Below are 17,453 nucleotides of genomic sequence, written 5' to 3'. Positions count from 1 at the left end.
TTAAATTCATAAATTTAAACATCGCAAATAACGTGCTCCAGTATAAAACAAAAATAAAGTTAAAATAAGAAAGAAAAAAGTAAGCCGCACCAAGGCTCGAACCACTGACCCTTGGATCGTTTTTTTCCCCGACTAAATATAGATTTTAAATGTAAATTTAAATATAAACACGCATTGTGACAACAACAACAACAACAAATATGGCGGAATCTGTATGGTCAAACAGGGAAGAAGAAGGTAAAATAAGTTTTTTATTGTAAAACTCAATAGTGCGCATGATTTTCTTTTTATAAAAGTAGATTAAAATAGTATAACTGATCAAATGATTCGTTTTCGTTACATAAGTATATGCATATACATCACAGAACGCGTAAATACTGATTCTCTCGTTTACACTTGAGTTACAGACAGAGACTAAAATTAAAAGCCAAGTTGAATACAGAATTAACTTTAGTATTCGCGCAAATAAATTAAATTTATCATTAGCCTTGGAGTACTGAGATCATTTAAACAGTACAGTATCTTTTTCTTTCCTCATAACTGACAGTGACAACATTATTTGTTGGCAGGCAATTCAAGATGCTGTGCATTTATTGACATATTCATTATTGTGTGTTATATGACAATGACATTTATTATTAACTAAAATGCATTTGAATGGTACTGGTAGTTTATTAATTTAAACCCAAAACTCATAGTTAACCCTTTAAGCTCTGGAACCAAATTTTGAAGGCCTTTGCAAACAGTTTGGTTCCAGATGAGACGCCACAGAACGTGGCGTCTCATCAGGATCCAAACTGTTTGCTATTCTGATAGTATTCTTTGAAAAAAATCGAAGAAATGGCTAAGTTTAGAAATTCAGCGGATGACATTTAGCAGATGACAAATTTCCCAGCATGCAAAGGGTTAATGTATTTATATCAGTTTCTTCTGCACAGCTATTTTATAAATAAACTGAATAACCAAAATATTTTTGAAAATAGTAACACAGTTTAGTAATTCATGGCATCAAATGCATGTATCTGGCGCCAGACAACTCGCCCCAATACCAACTTGCCCCAAAACAAACTCGCATCAAAGATATGGTCACACGCTTCAACCAAGAGACAACTCGCCCCAATTTATTTTCGTGCATCTTATTGTTTCTTTATTTAAAGTATTTTATCTTTATATTCTTTGTTAATTTAGCAAAGCACGTATATATTTTGATAAATGTGTATTTCAACAGTACATTGTATTTTGAATAAATCAAATACAGGTCATCTGAAATGCATGTATCATTATATTTGTAAAAGCCAAGAATATTCTGGATATTCCTCTTTTTTCAATTGTTTTGAATATCCTCAAGATTTGATTTCCTGAATGTTAAAGAAAACTTATTAGATAATAATACCACATATTTACAACTCACTTTTTTAATAGAGACCATAAATAGTTTTAAAAAGTGGTTTAAATTGTGTATTTACTTTTTCAATAGGATACAACCATAATTAAACCAAGAAGTTTATGAAGAAGGGATCACTGGATTTTGTCACTTTGGTACAAGAAACAGAAAAGGTATACTTATTTAGCTGCTTTTTTTTCTGTTGATTTCATTTGAGAATATTGAAATAATTTGTAGATAATGTTTTCAGATATTCAGGCAAGTTGAGATTTCATTAAAAATTTTTTATGTCATTTCACAATATTCTTGAATGGAAACAGAAAAAAACACAGTTCAACGCACTAATTGTTGATATATAAAACAAAGTCTTTGTATGTAAAACTGTGTTGCTACATGAGCAAAGAATTTAAAAAATGATACTACACTACACTAGGTTAATATTGAAATTTTACAAAAAAATCTGACAGGAATGTTAAAAAATGGTGTCACGAAAAATAAAAAATTATATATGTACATGTAGCTACATCTTGTGTCAAAATTCTTAGCTTTATGTTCAAAACATTTATTGTTAAATGCAGAAATGTCTTTTCAAGGATATCATAGACCACCTTACTTATACGGAAGCATAGGAGCTTTTGAAGGAAATTGCTGCCAGACAGTCAACAGTTATAACTGTCAGCCTGTCCTGGCCCAGCTGGGACCATCCTCAAGCTAACCATGATGATGTGTTTGCAAGAATTGTCCATTTGGTAGAACATGATGAAGACGAGCTTTGTTGTGGCATGGCCTGACAATACTGTACAAGCCAGAGACCAGTATGTTTACTGTTGTTGAATATGACCCATTTTTCATGTTTATTTTTCTGTGGGCCTGTTTAACAGAATTAATAATGCACTTTATCTATTTCAAATGTTATTTTTCTGTGGACTGTTTAACGGAATTATTAATGCATTTTATCTATATCAAATATTTTATTTGTCTGTGGGCCTGTTTAACCGAATTAGTAATGCATTTTATCTTTATCAAATATTGTTGCTTGTAATATGAATATAGAACACGTAAAACTACTCATGTAATTGTCTCAGCTTAAAATTAAAAGTGTAGAAAATTTAACTCATTTACTGTCGAAACAGTGGCCATTATGTTCCTGCATTTTAAAAGTTGGACAATAACAGCTAATATATATATATATATATATATATATATATATATATATATATATATATATATATATATATATATATATATATATATATATATATATATATATATATATATAGATTTAGCAAGGGGTTTTGAGTTTTTTATGTGTTGATATTTTTCAGAAAAAGGGTTAAATGGTGACTGATCCTCTCACCCTCCTTATCCAGGAAACGTTTCGGTACAACGTGTTGGCACTGAAGATGTGGAGGACACAGATTGATCACAGTACATCCTTTGGATACATGAACACCTTCAACGGGACGACAACAAAACTGTTCCCGGCTTTTTTTTTAAAGGAAGTAGTTAATAAAATTATTGTTAACAGCTTTTTTAGTCTTGTTGTTTAAGAATGCTTGCAACATTTAAGTGGATAAACGGTTGTTTTAAATTTGAAGCTTCAGTAATGCATTCTTTATTAAATGATGTAATCTTATTTCTTTCAATATAGTGTAAATAATAAGAACATAATTATCCTTTGTATACAAAATGAAAACCAAGTTTACTGTTCTATTAATCATTATTTATTTATCTTGTTCTTTTGTCAGAAATATTACAGGGGCATACATACAGTATTCCTTAAATAAAAGGGACAGTTCTTAGAAAATTAACATGTTTTTTAGCAATGCATATTCAAACTTTTTCCACATTTAAAACCAGAAACAATATGTAAGTATTATAATGTAACACAAATTAATACTATGAATTTACTACTGATTTTGCCGTGCCTGTCATCAAATAAACATGTTTTACTGAAAGTTTCTTAAAAGATGTTATGTGGAAGACTTAATCAATCATTTAATAAATATTTGAGCCTCGCTCTTGGAAAAGGGGGTTTAATGCATGTACTTAAGGTTGTCCAAGATTAGGCTGTGCAGACTGCACAGGCTAATCAGGGGCAACACTTTCCGCCTTATCTGGATTTTCTCTCTCCCTTTCAACAAAAAATACAATAAGCAGCAATTGTCTGCCTGATTGGTATGATCAGCACATGTTAATCTCGTACGACAATTTACGCACATGCATTAAGCCCCATTTTCCCAGGGCAAGGCTCACCTATTTAGATTTTAGCTGTCTATATGCTCTTTAACTTTTGAATCATGATGCAGTTTCATATAATAATGTATTATGAGTCGTTTTTAATTGATGCATATTCTTTTGTTCAGTGTTGAACATGTATTATAATAAGATGTTCACTTAACATTCTTGCAGTAATGTTTTGCTGTGTAATATACATGTAATAATAAATAAAAATTGAACAAACTAGCTTCTTATTTCTTCATGTTATTTATTAAAACATTTTAAAACAAAACAACAAAATCCATAACATAATGAACACAAAACATAATACTCTATATTCATGAAACAAAACTATAATTGATAACATTTTGAATAAATGTTTCCAACTTTCAACATTTGACAGATCAAATTATTTCTGAATTCCACCAATTTTTTATTTATGGATAAACAGCACTTTATCATCTTTATGACAGTTTATGTAAGGCTATTACAATAAATGGTTGTTTATAGACTGATAAACAATGGAAAACAATACATAATCTATATATAGCATTGTGCTTTGATGTCATTGTTAATGGAACATAAACAAATGTGGTGTGCAGCACGCACTCAACATTGACTATGGTAGCTTATACCTAAAAGAGTCAATAATTCCTTTTCATAGTCTTTACTTGTGACAAAAAATCAGGAAAATGCTGAGCCCAGTGTTTATTTAGCTATTTGCCAGACAAGGTTTTCACAAATTCTTCTGTTTCAGAGTGACCTATGATCAAATACTTTGGATCCTCTATTGTAATCACAAAACAAATAATTCACCATGTTTGATCATGGGTCTCCCATAAAAAACTTAACACAAATCATGATACATAACACATATAAGAGTCAACAATTTCTGTTAATGGTTTTGACTTGTGACAAAAAAATCTGGAACTTGGCCCATTGTTTATGTAGTTATTTGCCAGACAAGTTTTTTTACTTATTCTTCTTTTTCAGAGTAATCTATGATTTAATACTTTGGATCCTATATTTTTATAACAAAACAATTAACAAAATTCACAATCCCGTACACACTTTAAACTCAAATACATATTCTCATGGCATTTCAGGGCACTTGTATGCTATGTTCATCAGTATTTTATCAATGATATTTCTGCCCTATGTTTATAAGCAGTTCACTTATTAAAATCACATTTTATCACCATGATGATGACAGGACAGTCGACCATAATGTCACACATTTGGTCACGCCTTCATATTACACAAATAAATTCAAGCATCATTTCAAATACTAAAGTCATCTTCTGACTGAAAAAACAGCAAGGGTCACACATGCACTTTTATACTCAATGGTATACATCCTATAAAACCATGCTGCCAAATTCACACAACATGTTCCTACCCATAATCAGTTATCATTGATTTCAGCTTTGTCAATTTTTTAATTCATAATAATGGTATGTTGAAGTAAGTTAAAACAACATAGTTACATACACCATGTACCAATTTGTATGAGTAAATCTTCATATTGTTTCCGGGTTGCTTGCCCTTGACCTATTGGATATTGCAGCTCCTCATTAGCCGCAGGTGGATATATAAAGGGCAATTGTAGAGGCAATCAGCTTTGGATAAGCTGAATCAAAAAGGAACTTTGATCGAAGGGTTTTTTCCTTGATGATCTCTGTGTACTCAGTGCATGTACGTGTATCCCTTCTTTTCATTGATTGGCACCACCGTCCAATTGTTGGCTGCCTTCAATTTACTCTGAAATAACATATAAGCATATTTGTAATTTTGAAATGTACACTAAAAATTATCATGAAATTTGTTTGCTATTTTAAACATTATTTTATTCATATCATGCCAATCAGGTAACATACCAATACTTTTTTGGGCTACTTGATTCACCAGAATTAACTTATGAACCTACCAATACTTTTCTGGGCTACTTGATTCACCAGTATTAACTTATGAACCTACCAATACTTTTCTGGGCTACTTGATTCACCAGTATTAACTTATGAACCTACCAATACTTTTCTGGGCTACTTGATTCACCAGTATTAACTTATGAACCTATCAATACTTTTCTGGGCTACTTGATTCACCAGTATAAACTTATGAACCTACCAATACTTTTCTTGGCTTCTTGATTCACCAGTATGAGCTTATTATATGATGAAGTTATCATACTTGAGTCACTAACTGACAATTACTGTACAACTAGAGATTGGAGGAGAATGGCATTGAAATAATTTCATGACCAATCACCATGCAAGTTATCTGAACGGTTCAGAAAACAAACCAGCTATCGGATATCCTCTGGTTTTCATAACATAAAAAGTTTCTGGTAAAAAAATGATAAAGCAATTATATTACCAATGAACTTTAGGAAGCACATAGAATCTTATTGAATATAAATATATTATTTTATCAATTAAAATATGCTAAGACAGGGTTGTTTGCATACTCTAAGTAAGCTGTTATCTCTCCAATTCCTGACACATGACCAGGTGTGGTACTTCCTTGTGACACAAATGACAGGCCAGGACCTGGCGGGGGCTGATGACCGTGCATAGGTGAAGCGTTTGTTGTTCTAACATTATGCTGAACAGTCAAACTTGCAATAGTTTGGCCGGCACGTCTTCCTAAATACCTTAAAAAGAAGGTTTGTATTAGATTATAAAATTGATCACATATCAATTTAAAGAAAAAACAAAATTGATGTTAAAATCAGGGAATAAACTGTATAATCATATAATCATATCATGATAATTGATTACATAATATAACATATACATTTGCATACCAGTATATTTTATAATATAATATATACCGAATAAATAAATCATTCATAATTCATCATTTATCATTAATTTCATGCTTCATTTGACTCGTGTTGGAGTGTTCCTTATAAGTTATAACGAATTCATTAAATTGATACGAACATCTTGGCATAGGGGCATAAAGGCTTATTTTAAAACGCGCAATGAACAAATTATTTTATCAGTGCGTATCTGGTTTCGTTGCAGAATAAAATATCCATACAATAAAACTAAATACCTATCCAAACTTTTGCTAAAATTCCTTTGTAAACAGGCAACACTTGCCAAAAACTAAACGTAGCTTCTAAAATATGACTTACAATTCGTGTGTTTAAGCCATTACCCTGTCTTCGTCTCTTCCAACGATACTCCTATGGTTCTGCAAACACTCAGTCTTGTCGCCAAGATTGAATAAATTCGAGCGATGTCGCTGGCTCCGGCTTTTGTTTCTCTTTTTTTATATTTTCGATCACAGAAATGAGATGCATTGTTTGTAATGCATCGGTGTGTCGGTCAATAGCTATACATAGCTAATGTTATACTGTTATTTATTGTTAACCGACTTGAAATAAAAGTTTGTATCTTGTATCTTGTATCTTGTAAACCAAAAGCGGATAAGCCCAGCGCGCATGCGCAGGCTGCATTCTGGTATACTAGTTGGGATCCCATTCACAATTTCTGACTAAAAATAACTGATTTCGCGTCTGAGACGCTTTATAATTTTCAGGTTTTCAAATCGTCAAAAGTTGCATTTAATGGAAATTTTAGAGCATGGAAACAATTTGGTATCTTTTTTAAAGCAAATATCATAACTACAATGAAAATTTGCAAATCCGAAACAATTTTTTTTAATTTTGTCAATTTATCAAAGTGTGAACAAGCCCCTTTAATTTAATGGTTTTAAAATAGATTCGAAACGGGACACAAATACAAAGTAACTTTTATTCAATATTTAAGAATTTTTTGATACGCATATTTATAATATGCAGTAAGATTTTTCATAGAAGCACTGTACCAATAATAAATTAATTGTAAATATTCATTCTCTAGATATGTCTTGTACATAACTTTTCTGTATGGGTCCTATTATGTTATATAAAATCATTTAGCTGTAGGATAAATGACAACCACGTGTTGGCTTATGACGTCACAGTTTATGATGTTCTATTTGCGCGAAACTGTGTATGGTACAGCGGAATGGCGGCCAATGCAAAACATACTGAAGGTAAGATAATTTACCCGTATACTTATTATAATTCTCTACCGAACGCTGCTTATAAATGATGTGCATATTTTTTTTATCTTTTCTGCAATTATTTCATCAGTTTAGTTTTGGGGTTAAGTTTTGTAAACATTGAATTACATGCAAATAATACTGATCCTGATCGTCTTAGCAACACTTTTCACAACCGTCACTATTCACAACCGTCACACTTATTTATGCTGCGGTAGTGAACATTACCTGACGGTAATGAATAATATCTCTATTTCATGACAAATCAAAATAAAAAATATATTTCAAGCAAGAGATATGACATTAATTGATGAAAATATAAATAAAAGCAGTTTTAAATTGTGAATTCATAAAATATGATAGTCCAACCAATTACTAGATAAGAGAAACTAGTGGAGTCACCAGTTTTCGCTTTCAGATCTGGCATATGATATAAGTCTACATTGCCTAAAACTTAATAAAATTGTTTCGTAAATGAGAATAAATGAATAAGTACACACACTAAACATATTTATTTATTAATATAAATCAATAACCTTCAGATAAAAGCTTAAAAGAACGAATTGATGAATATAACAATTGCGAGAAAGGTGTAGAAACTCTTGAGATAATTTTTGCCGCATATCTGCGCTAAACACCGTCGGAAGTAGAAAGGTAAGAATGGATTAAAGAAGTTTTAGACACTCGCGACAAATTATTTGAAGCAAGAGACACTCTATTATTTTCCAAGAAAACCATTCAAAACACGTACAAATATGCCTTTGAATGCCGCCGAAAGGGCGAGAAAATATAGAGAAAAATTAAATAAAAACCCAGAATTATAAACAAATTACCTCCAGAAAGAACATGACAGATACGAAAAAGGAAAAAGGAAGGGCACCATTAAGCTTGTTATCGAAATGACCAGTCGAGAAAAACGAAGCAAGCGTAAAGCATAGCGAGAGAGGTTGTGCTTTTAAACGTGTAACGCGTACTTGTACGAGTGATTTAACTTTATAATTTTATATGCGTCTGTTATCGATAAATTACAGCCCCGTCTACATGTTAACATTTCAACGTGTTAACACCCTATATTTCGTATTTATCTGTCTTTAACTTGTAGATAACGAAGTGTCGTTACTATTTATAGCACACACCTACTAGGCGCTTGTTATAACGGAATCGCTACAAGTACGCGTACACGTACACGTTTGAAATCTCAACCTCCCTATTATACAGTATTTTACAACTAAAAGATTAAACTTTGTATGTACGAGAGACTAATCTTTCCCCACTTATTTCTTCCTAACGTATGCCATGCGTAATTTGTTATTTCAGAAAATATAAATTAAAAGTTGTCACGGACTTTTTCATAGAATTACAGTTTGCTGTAAATTGATAGTTTATAAAGCATAACATATTCTCCTAGTATATAATATATGTAAGGACTTGACTTTTCATAATTCATAATTCCTTATACCATATACGTCTCCTAAATAAACAACAAACACAACGATATACATTGAAAATACAGCTTGTATTTTGGTATCTATGCGTACGACTAGATGACACATTTATAACGTATGACAATAAACAAATGTGAACAATTCACATTTTGATATAGATTTCATAACTCAAAGATGAACTCATGCTCATATAGTTTACACACAAAAAAACAACAACTGACTATATTCCTGCAGATAATCATTTTCATGAGAAAAATTGTCAATATTTTATATCCAATAAAATATTAGGAAATTAACGTGTTCTCTGGTTCGTATTGCAAAGCCGAATGACTATTTCACGAGCATATTTACCCGCCAACACAATACACTGAGCGACCCCTACAGGAGACTTTCGTATGCAAAGGAAAATAATTGTCCTTTAATTGGCTGCGCTCAAACTAGGAAAATTGTATATCCTACATTAGAATCGCTCCCAAATAGTGATATGGTTTATACTGGTTTTCTTACAGGAATTAATATTTCGACGAGACAATGAAGGACACATACTGTGTTGTAGATTATTACCATACCCTGGTATAGTTCTGGACGGTACTTTGTAAACATTTGTTTGCGTGCTTCTAACAGGATGCTCAATTATATCATCCAATATTGTTTTTCAAAAATACCATACTCACTTCGTTTAAATAAAGATTGTTTAAGATGTATATGCGAGATTTTGTAGGTGTTTAATACACTGTCTGTTCGACATAATGTAAATCAACAGCTACCTAATGTTATTAGTTGTTGTATATCCTACATTTAATTAAGTGTCTTGTATTTTGTAGGTAGAAGTCAACGTTATGCACTGCATTGGTCCCAACTGATTCTTCTGGTCGCGGATCCAGGATGTGTTGTGGTACCAAAGTGACCAGTATATAACCCAAATTCCACCACCTTCCAATATTGACAGTCGGCATCAACAAATTGAGCCAGCTATATGGGAACTAATGAAAGACGCTCTGGAGTTGTAAAACATATAGAGGATATTAAATGAGTGTAAGTTTCATACAAAATTAATTGAATTAATTTAATAAAATCATATTATGCGAGCCTCTGCCTAGCAAAATATTATTTTATTCAACAAGTTCAATAAATTTAGTTCTAAAACATATGTTCATGATTATTAAATACATATATGAGTTCTTGTTTGATTGTTAAAAGTCGTTGTTTGTTCTATTGTTTTAGACTAAAAATAACGGAATACAGAATGCAAATTTTATTTTAAATTGGTTTGAACAAACATAGTAAACATTAATGATGTAAAGCTATTGACCGACAATATAATAACGGACATAGAGGATATTACATGATTGTCTTTTGATATTGAATTTATTAAACGAGTTGGATACACTGATAAATTGCGAGGCTCTGTCGAACATTTTATCATTTTATTCAACGAGTGTATTAAATTCAATGTCAAAGACACTCATGTATTATAATTTTAATCACATTTTCAATCTTATTGCTTATAAATATTGACATTTCGTCTTTCTTTTCCATATATTAACGCGGCAAATTTATTCGACGTCCGTACACTATAAGCGACGTCACGTAAAAGTGTTATTACACTAGTTTATTATGAAACAAGAGATGTGTTCGTCAGAAACACAATGCCCCCTATTGCGCCGCTTTGAAATTAAAAAATGTTTTTCTTTTACCTTTGACCTTGAAGGATGACCTTGACCTTGAACTTCCACCACTCAAAATGTGCAGCTTCATGAGAACGCCGCTTTGATTTTTTTTTGACCTTTGACCTTGAAGGATGACCTTGACCTTGAACTTCCACCACTCAAAATGTGCAGCTTTATGAGCATGCCGCTAAAAAAAATTGACCTTTGACCTTGAAGGATGACATTGACCTTTAACTTCCACCACTCAAAATGTGCAACTTCATAAGATACACATGCATGCCAAATATCAAGTTTCTATCTTCAATAATGCAAAAGTTATGGCAAACGTTAAAGTTTTTTTTTCGGACGGACGGACGGACAGACTAACACACACATACAGACATACTGACGGACAGTTCAACTGCTATATGCCACCCTACCGGGGGCATAAAAAACGTAATGACTATATCACTCCCACGACGTCAAACATGTGATACAATATAATATCGAAGACGTAACGAAATGATGAAGGTTGATTTAGAATAAGGTACTGTTTTATCAATAAAAAGATAAAAGTTAGCACCTATTAATTTGATGTTCATACCTCTTTGAAGTGGAGTTCTTGGAGAATATTCGATTGGGCTTCATTTACGTGTTTTAACTTCTTTACATATACCGTAACAACCGGTCACTACCATAACAACCGGTCACTACCGTAACAACCGGTCACTACCATAACAACCGGTCACTACCGTAACAACCGGTCACTACCATAACAACCGGTCACTACCGTAACAACCGGTCACTACCATAACAACCGGTCACTACCGTAACAACCGGTCACTACCGTAACAACCGGTCACTACCATAACATTAATTATTATAATAACATAATTTTTCCTTAATAGTGACAAATGATTGCATACAACACCTAGAAAAGTAATTGACTTCAATAAACAAAGTCATATGTAAGTGTATGTCAAAGTATGACCGGTGCTTTGAAATATATGGAATTTTTAAGAAAATTATAAAGACAGACTTTTCCACAAATTTAACATTTATGTCATTAAATGGTTAGATTTTCCAGTTTTAATAATAATCTGGTTGAAGTTAAGAATATACAAAAACTACCGTATACGTTTATTCGACTGAAATCAAACATCGATATGAAAAATATTATTTTTGAAAATAAATATGAATTTTAATTAATGTTACGGTAGTGACGAAATGTAAACAATAATGTGAATTTATTTGATCGTCAGCAATAAATATTGAAATGTTATCGTTGCAGTTGTTATTACACCACAGATAAGAGTACATGCATTAAATAACACAAATAAATTTATCACTTCTAATACTTGGATTTTTATGCCACCGGATTGAATGATCGGGGGTATATTGTTTTTGGCCAGTCTGTCTGTCATTCTGTCTGTCATTCTGTCCGTCATTCTGTCAAAACTTTAACCTTGGTCATAACTTTTGCAATATTTAAGATAGCAACTTGATATTTGGCATGCATGTGTATCGCATGGAGCTGTACTTTTCGAGTGGTGAAAGGTCAAGTTTATTCTTCAAGGTCAATGTTCAAATATATGGCTTCAAAGCGGCGCAATAGGGGGCATTGTGTTTCACAAACACAGCTCTTGTTTCTTTTTTTATGTTTTTTAAAAATGACGTTTTCTGTAGAATGGCTCTTTAGTCACTTTCATTATCAATGCATACAGGCACACACATTTAAATGCAAAAGAATAACAATAGTGGTGTCAATAGACTCAATACACAACAAACGCAGTATAAAACATAAAAAAATAGATGACATGGTACATTAAATGATTATAACAATTAAAAAAATATTAACCATGAAAGAGAGTGGGTTTCCTTGTTTATTGTGTGTGATTTGTGAATATACCTTTTTATGTTAAATTGTGAAAAATAAATCCTAAAAGTTTAAAATGTTTTTTTGTATTAAAAAAGGAAATATAATCAAATAATAACTCGTAATATTCATGTATTTAATTAGATCTAATTAACAAACAATAAATGTCATTTTATTACTTATACAACCATAAAAGCATTGATGGCATTGCCTACAATTCCTTATTTTTATTAATGAACACATTTGTGAATTTAGGGTATAAGATTGTGGAAAAAGAATATATTGTGTGTGTGCGCACATGAACCGCACTAAAAGAGGAAAAATAATAATTAGGAGTACAACTGACGTCCTCGATATCTTCTCACTGAAATATTGCAGTACGTGGTTTGGAAATGGAAAACCATATTGTTGAAAAGCGGGTGTATTACGTTCTGGGTTTGGGCATGCAGAACAGTGCAGGAATGAAACAATTTAACTTTTTCTGTGGAATGTTCATGATAATTACTTTTGCACATTTGAACTCTTCATGATTTTACTCAAGGACTGAATTGTTCATGTTTGTTGTTGACACTGTACAGTAGATGGGGAAAGAATGTCTTTTCTCTTTATTGGGAGATGGTCCCAGCAAACAAATGACGTCTTTTTATGGTTGTTAAGACGTTGTTCTGCGACGTCTTTATTATGTCTTATTTTGGTTGTTTTTAAAAGGTTTTTGAAGTCTTTTCTCGACGTTAAAAGACGTTTTTTTGTGACGTCTTTATACAGTCTTTTTTGTGTTGTTTTTGAAAGGTTTTTTGACGTCTTTTCGTAACCTATAAAGACGTCTTTTTGTGACGTCTTTAAACAGTCATTGTTTAGTTGTTTTTGAAAGGTTTTTTGACGTATTTTCGTAATGTGAAAAAGACGTCTTTTTGCAACGTCTTAATTAAGTCTTTTTTGGTTGTTTTTGAAAGGTTTTATAACGTCTTTTCGTGACATGTAAAAGACGTCTTTTGCGACGCCTTAATTATGTATTTTTTGCTTGTTTTTGAAAGGTTTTTGACGTCTTTTCGTGACGCAAAAAAAAACGTCTTTTTGCGACGTCTTTATCACGTTTGTTTTTGGTTGTTTTTGAAAGGTTTTTGACGTCTTTTTTTACGTAAAGAAGACGTACTATATTTCAGACGCAAAAGGCAACAAAAACATCACCTATCATGTTTTACAAATATAGATTGCAAGTGTTCATGAAGCCAAGCCTCGTTTGTAGGGGTATAGTATTATCCAAAAACTTTAACTTGCATATTTACATGCAATTTTATTTGCCTTAGCAAAAAAACATATTCTTGACAAAAATCTACCTAGAGCAACGAAATTTTGGTTCATTTAAATAAAGAGAATCATTTTTTAAGTATTTCAGTATTCTTCAAGTCAGCCCTTAGAAGCCACCTCAAAAACCTACCAAACGTGATGCAGCGCAAGTAGAATAGCTTGCCTATTTCTTTGAAAAGACTATCAAAATATACAACACTGTAGTACATAATCAATAACAAAGTCATGACACAGAATTATCACGTTTTGAGTTACATATCTGAACACCAATAATCAAAATGCAAACTAAAGACAAAAATAGGTTGTTATAAACAATTAAGTGCATGCTCCCAAAACGGTATTTGTAAAAAAATGAAAACAGGTACAATTACCAAGAGGGAAATTAAGTTGTAAATGTTTTAAAGAGTGCTCTTATGGAGAATCTGAGATATGTCACGGGACAATGGAATACCCCAATAAAATAACAAATGAAATGTCAACATTTTTTATTTAAAATTAAGTATTTTTATTTGTACATACAATAACTACATATTGGTCAAGTGTTAAACACAAAAGGGCAATGGCGATAGCAAGATTGGTTGTCCTTGACCAGCTATTGAGCAATTGAGCAATGACATGGGAATAACCAATGGTGTGACTACACATTCCATAATGATATCTGTTATGGTCCAGAGTCTGTCTGACTGCACTCTCCGCCTTATTTGTCAAAATCTTTGAAACCATGCACATACTCCAAGACTTTTTCTGTATGGCTGATACTTTGGCTAACACTTGCTGTGCAGAATAAAAAAGTAACATTCACAAAAAGGCCTATCATTTTTGGCTGCAAACTTGATACATTGTGATGCATGTGCATAATTAAACATCGAGACAACTGCACTTCGACAACTAACTGTTGTAGTTCATATAACATCTGATATAGGCTAGGTAAGCCCTGCATGGTCGGATACTGTTCTGTTGGATAATTGCCTGTGGTAAACCAAATACCGTATTCGTCCCATCTAGCGCCCATGCTCCTATATAACCGCCCCCACATGTTTTCAGAATGCAAATGAATAAGCGCCCGTTCTAAAAAGCAATTGTACTACCTTTCTTCGCAGTTATACCAATATTTTCAATCTATCTATGAGGTCAGCCGGGCCGGAAAATATCATTTTACACGGAATATCTAATCCACCTGCTTTGTCACAGTTTCTTTATTTATTCGTCACAATACACTTAAGAATACATCCGTGCCTTAAAAAAATGCAACAATTTTGCTTATTTCTTCTGGAACGTGTCCCACAATGTATCCTTCTTTTAATACAGAAATCGCGTCAGGGCTTTTTTGCTGATTTTGTGAAGCGGCCCTGGCCCCCTCTCTTTGTAAAAAAATGAGTCGCGAATTTTTAAATATTGTGAAAACATGAGTCGCGAACTACTGAAAATTGTGAAAAAAAAAACGAATCGCGAACTTGTACAAATTGTGAAATTCAGTTGGTTAAGAATAAGTATAGTAAAAACATGTGTTATACTTGCATCATATTGAAATGTCTTTAAATAATGCATTAAAATCATATTTTCAGTGTCTTGGAACTTTCTAATCTTTCAACAAATGACATTTAGATCAACAATATTCTGACTGGCAAACTATATTGGCAAACTCTATTTAAAACCACAGAAATGCCCAACTCCTGTCAATATATTTTCTCGCTTATGTATAATATTAAATCAAATTGTCATTTTGACTTGTTAAATGGCCAATTTTTACAGTTTAAAGCCCAAAAAGTAACAATTTCACAATTAAAAATGTCTTTTGTATTGTGGCCTTGCTATATTTGTTAAATGTCCATGTCGAAATTGTGAAATGGCCGTCCACGGCCATTCTCTTAAAAGGAAAAAAAGCCCTGCGCGTATTTATCACACCAGGGCCAAAACACCAACTTTGGGGAAATAGCAACAGCCTTTTTTTCGGGGAAAAAAAGAAACAATTTTCTGGCTTTGGGGAATGAAAAATACTGAGGTAGATTGGAAATTTAAAGAAAAATGCATGATTTTAAAGCAATTTCTGTAGAAGGAAGGGTCATGTTGGTTAAGGGGAAGGAAAAGAGGCCCCTTGCGAAGAAGGGTTATTTGGCCCTGTGTGTGATTATCTATTTCAAGCTTTGTTTGTTATTCCTCTTTTTTCTAATTACCATTGACCCCCCAAAATACTTTTCCATATGTGATATATAACAAGTATACCATGATATATAACAAAAACTGTCAGAATGCTCCACTTTTATCAGTGTTTGATAGTGTAGTGGAATTTATTAGTACATGTGTATTTGGGTTATCTGCCCATCTAAAATGAGTCTCCCCTGTGACATACATTTGACAAATATTACATTTAGCATTATCTGCCCTTGTGAAATGGGTTCATTTTGGACTGTTTAAATGCATACTAAATTTAAACAAAATACCTTAGTTTCTGAGTAATAGAAAAGGGTAAACCAACAATGAAAAAGTTAAGTCCAAAAAGGACAACTCTCATAAAATTAAATTAAGAGTTATCTGCCCTTGTTATTTGTGTAGTGGAATCCATTAGTATTTAGGTAACCTGCCCATCTAAAATGGATATGATAAAAAAGATAATACATAATTAATCAAAAAAGGGTAATTACTATGACAAACTTAAAATTAGTATTATCTGAACAAAAAGGTTAACCAACACCGATGCCAAAGAGAGGGTCATGACAATAGCTCCACTTTTTTCCGAAAAGTGGAGCTTAACCATATTTGTGTACAGAACAAGCCCAATACCTTTTAAGACAGAATACACTGATGTCTGCTGTATTCCAATTTTCGGTTCAACATTAGGCCTTGACTGTCCGCTTGGGTTGAACTTCGCCATGAGGGAGACATTCATCACCGTGAAGTCAGAAGTCCATAGGTTAAAGTTCAAGTTTAAATAGTAACTTAAAGAAACAAGCGCATAGAATCGAGCCTTTTTGATAAATGTCATAAAAAGTTTTCTTATTACAGAACCGGTAATATGAACAACAATGTTAAAGAAAATTATTTAAACAAAGAAAAGGAAAAACAGTTGATTTTTTGACAACTTTTAAAGAAAATGTCTGAATATTACAAACATTTTGTGTTACAAACGCTTTGAGATTTTAAGTTATGATTTTTAGCAAACAAAACAGTATTTATTTTACAGTAATAATATATATAAATATAATATATATAAATGACCGGCCAAGCGATTTTTCGTCCAAATGACATCCCAGTCATTGTTGAGAAAACACCGAAATAATGTTATTTTATATGTTTCCATGTTGTTAAAGTTTAGTAAATCCATTTGAAGTCATGATTTCTATTAAAAAAAGTAGTTCACTTATTTATAGTTGTCTGACTACAGTAATGAAAATAATATAATCTAAAATTTGCCAGTGTGTCATTTGGAAGAAAAATCACTTGGCTGGTCACAATTATATACACACACATTTATTTTTATTCTGATAAATAAAATTGAAAAATTGTTTAACCCTTTA

General features: G+C 32.1%; 1 protein-coding gene and 2 long non-coding RNA genes across 5 annotated transcripts in view; 2 read left to right on the top strand and 1 right to left on the bottom strand.

Annotated features, from left to right (window-relative positions):
* The window catches only part of LOC127874270 (solute carrier family 2, facilitated glucose transporter member 1-like), a 104,738-nt gene that overhangs the window by 59,673 nt on the left and 27,612 nt on the right, over nt 1–17,453 (top strand). The window lies entirely within an intron of this gene.
* LOC127874290 (uncharacterized) lies at nt 196–3,767 on the top strand. Of its 2 annotated transcripts, XR_008046785.1 has the most exons (4): nt 196–237; nt 1,478–1,557; nt 1,978–2,199; nt 2,710–3,767. It is a non-coding gene; the product is annotated as an uncharacterized LOC127874290 (long non-coding RNA). The 2 variants fall into 2 exon arrangements; XR_008046784.1 differs by lacking the exon at nt 196–237 and having other exon boundaries at nt 881–1,557.
* LOC127874284 (uncharacterized) lies at nt 3,859–6,946 on the bottom strand. Its single transcript, XR_008046777.1, has 3 exons — nt 6,747–6,946; nt 6,072–6,257; nt 3,859–5,365 (listed from the first exon to the last, which is right to left on the bottom strand). It is a non-coding gene; the product is annotated as an uncharacterized LOC127874284 (long non-coding RNA).

The sequence above is a fragment of the Dreissena polymorpha genome, chromosome 3 (assembly GCF_020536995.1).
Source record: "Dreissena polymorpha isolate Duluth1 chromosome 3, UMN_Dpol_1.0, whole genome shotgun sequence".
NCBI classification, from domain to species: Eukaryota; Metazoa; Mollusca; class Bivalvia; order Myida; family Dreissenidae; genus Dreissena; species Dreissena polymorpha.
This window is presented reverse-complemented; position numbering and strand designations above follow the sequence as displayed.